The following is a 3658-nucleotide window of genomic DNA, read 5'->3' on the forward strand; positions in this document are numbered from 1 at the left end:
AGCCATCACCCCCAGGCGAAACCCTATTGCCCATTGTCATTCCTGCTACCGCCTTCATCAGAGACTGGCGGGGAATTTTGTTTCGCCGGCATCACCGCCCTTACGCCCTGACCGCCGCCAACCCCGAATCTTCACGCCGTCACAAGCGCCGTCGTCGTCGTCGCCCCCATGCCGTCATCACTACCCTCACGTCCTGGTCGCCCTCACACCTTTGTCACCGGCCAACTGTCCTCTCCGACGGCGGCTACGAGGTAGGCGAGCCTTGGTCACCATGAACGTTTTGTAGGAATTTTGTTTGCATTTTTTTTTGAACTTCACATTATATCATCATTGAAATGAGCTGAAAACAATTAGGTATTATAGTTTAGTGCATCAATTCGTGTGACCTACTGTTAAGCAATTGATTGAGAAACTGATTATATTTGCGATGATGTTATGTGCTGTTCGGATTGATCTAAAACTTTATTTAAACGTGTATAGATGGAGCAAGAGGCCGGTTATGATGGCGACGATGGAGGTAGCGAGGATGGATCATTGTCATTAAATGTAGACCAACATGTCGAGGAGAACTATATGAGTTTGGATGAATCTTACAGTGGCAACGTAAGTGTCGTGAACGTTGACAAAAACATGAAATGAAAACAACCTCATTGACACTTACATGTATTTCTTTGATTTTGTACAGGTAGATGGGGATGATGGCAATGAGGATATGGATATAGATGATTCATACACTAGTAGAAAAGGGGGCAATGGTCCAGGCCGGTCCAGCCCATTAGTCCCGGTTCAATCCAGAACCGGGACCAATGGGGGCATTGGACCCGGTTCTTGAGCCTCGGGGGCCGGCCGGGCCACGTTGGCCATTGGTCCCGGTTCGTCTGGACCTTTTGGTCCCGGTTGGTGGGTCGAACCGGGACCAATGGGCCTCGCTCCTGGCCCACCACCATTGGTCCCGGTTGGTGGCACGAACCGGGACCAAAGGTGGTGCCTATATATACCCCCTGCTCACGAGCAGAGCACTCCCAGTGCTCTGTTTTTTGTGGCCGGCGAGGGGAGAGCTTTATGGTGCTCTAGCTCACCTCCTATGCACACGAGGTGTTCGATGGAATGCCCGAGCCACACTACTTAAGCTTTCTCCCCTCCACACGATGTACAGGTAGATGAGGATGATGGCAATGAGGATATGGATATAGATGATTCATATGCTGAAAGCGCTGGCCAAGTAAGTTTAAAATTAAGCAGGGCAGGGAATGACATAACAACCGCATTAACACTCACATGTCTTATTTCAAATGTGGGCAGATGGATGTGGATGGGTACTATGAGCGGAATATAGTCAATGATGACAATGACCAAAGCAATGTCGATGCATCTTATGATGAGAGCTCGAGCAAATTAAGTTTTGAAAAGAGGTTATATATGAGAGTTGCCATATAACAACTGGCTGACATGCATGGTTCTATGCCTTTTTCCAGGGATGCATTGGTGGCCCTAGCGGGAACGATGAGCATGCCGATGGTGATGAATGTAATTTTGTCATTGGCTACGATGAATATCAGCAAGACTCACTGGACATGCATTGGAAGGTGATGGCCACGACGTTCAGGTCAGAAGAGGATGCATACAATTTCTATAACCAGTACGCGAAGGAACGTGGGTTCAACATTAGGAGGGACTTGCTGAAACGGGGGATGGGTGCTGAGGAAACTATGCTCTTGAGGAGGTATCTGTATTTGAGGGATGGAAAATGATAGGCCAAGTTTTTTTCCATGGAAGGGTGGACTCGCAGGCTCAGACCGGAGAGTCGATGCTTGTGCGAACCCCACTTAACAGTGAAGCTTGATAAAGAGCGTGCAATTTGGTATGTCAGCAATTTCAGCGGTGATCATAGTCACGTTCTTGCTAGACCAGACGAAGTTACATTTCTCTGGTCTCATAATCAGATCAAGGAATACAGAAGGCTTGAGATCTTAACTATGGCAGGAGCTAGGAGCTGGGATCGGAAAACACATTATTTTTGACAACTTTGTCAGCAGGTACGGGTCGTATGCTAAGACTGATTTCGGGAGGGAAAGCTTTATAATATGTGCTACAGAGAGAAGATGAAACTACTTGCAAAGGGTGATGCTAACACTGCCATTGGGATCATGATGACCAGAAAGGACAGGGATCCATATTTTTTTTTTCTTATAGCACATTGTTGACTCTGAAGGCAGGCTCAAAAACCTGCTTTGGTGTGATTCCCAATCACGTCGGGATTATCTTGACTTTGGTGACGTGACCATATTTAACAACACATATAAGGGGGTGTTTGTTTACAGGGACTTATTGGTGTAGGGACTTAAAAAGTCTCTTTTAGTCCCATCTAAACCAAACAGGAGGGACTTATAGGGACTTAAAGTGGACATTTGGGACTTATGAAAGAAGACCCCGAGGGAGAGTCTTTTTAGGACTTTTAGTTGTAACATGGTCTTTTAGTCCATGTTTAGTCCGAGGAACCAAACAAGTAGGGATTTTTTAGGGACTAGCGACTTTTTAGTTGGGACTAAAAAAAGTTCTAGGACCTATGAACCAAAGAGGGCCTAAGATAAATAGGTATGGAATACCATTCATACCTTTCGTCGGTCTAAACAATCATTGTTGCACCACAGTGTTCGGTCGTGCTATTGTGTTCGACGAGACCGAAGGTACGCATGTTTGGCTGAATGAAATATATGGTTTTGATCAACCCTAGCATTTTTTCCTCTGAATGTACAGATTAAAGTAAAAAAATACAAATAACATCAATATTTTTTCCTGAATAAAACACTCATCGCAAACATTTCAGATTGAACACCCATATGCAAAGCGAGAGCTAGATTCCTTCGCTGCTAAGCCAAGGGAAAATGTGGCACGCTAATTTTGTGCATCTCTTCATCACAAACGATTTGGCACGCATGTGGCCTTATCATTTGTTGTTATTGAGCGCTTGTCTAAATAGAAGATGTTAGTAGATGACTTGTTGATGCTAACCTCGTTGAAGCCTGCATTGTCTTGGAGGGCACAATACCTCAAATTGTCCAATACATGGTATCCTCGGTACATGGCCTCTAAGAGCATCTTGAGGTGCATCATCATCCCGGAGTAGATTGTGTATCACGTGTCCGCCTCCTCAATGATGGTTCCAGCTCTCATCCGGAGATGCTGGAGTAAATTGCAGGAAACCACCATTTTGAAGGCTGGGTTAGCAGAAAACACTATGTTAAATTTTTTGGTACAAAACACCACGTCTTGTGTAATCTTTTTGCAAATAACATTGATAGGCGGATCTGGCTCATTTAAGTGTGCTTATGACAGATGAGTCCCACTTTTCATTGACATGGCATAATGTTTTATCGAAGACAGCGCTAGATGGTTAAAAAAGCAAAAACATCCCCAACACTTTTCCCCTATGCCGCCCAGGCCCTTCCCCAGTCCAGCCAACACAGTCAGCCGCCGTCGCGCTCCTGCCTCTGCCAGCCCGCGCCCACCGCCATGCCAGCCACGCCACCGCCGCCATGCTCCGCCCGCACCGGCCGCTCTGCCAACCGCGCCACCACCTCCCTACTCCACCCGCGCCATCGCCGCATTGCTTCCCCTGTGCCGCCCAGGCCCTTCCCCTTCCCCCGTCTCCCTGGAT

Source organism: Triticum dicoccoides, chromosome 2B, assembly GCF_002162155.2.
Source record: "Triticum dicoccoides isolate Atlit2015 ecotype Zavitan chromosome 2B, WEW_v2.0, whole genome shotgun sequence".
NCBI classification, from domain to species: domain Eukaryota; kingdom Viridiplantae; phylum Streptophyta; class Magnoliopsida; order Poales; family Poaceae; genus Triticum; species Triticum dicoccoides.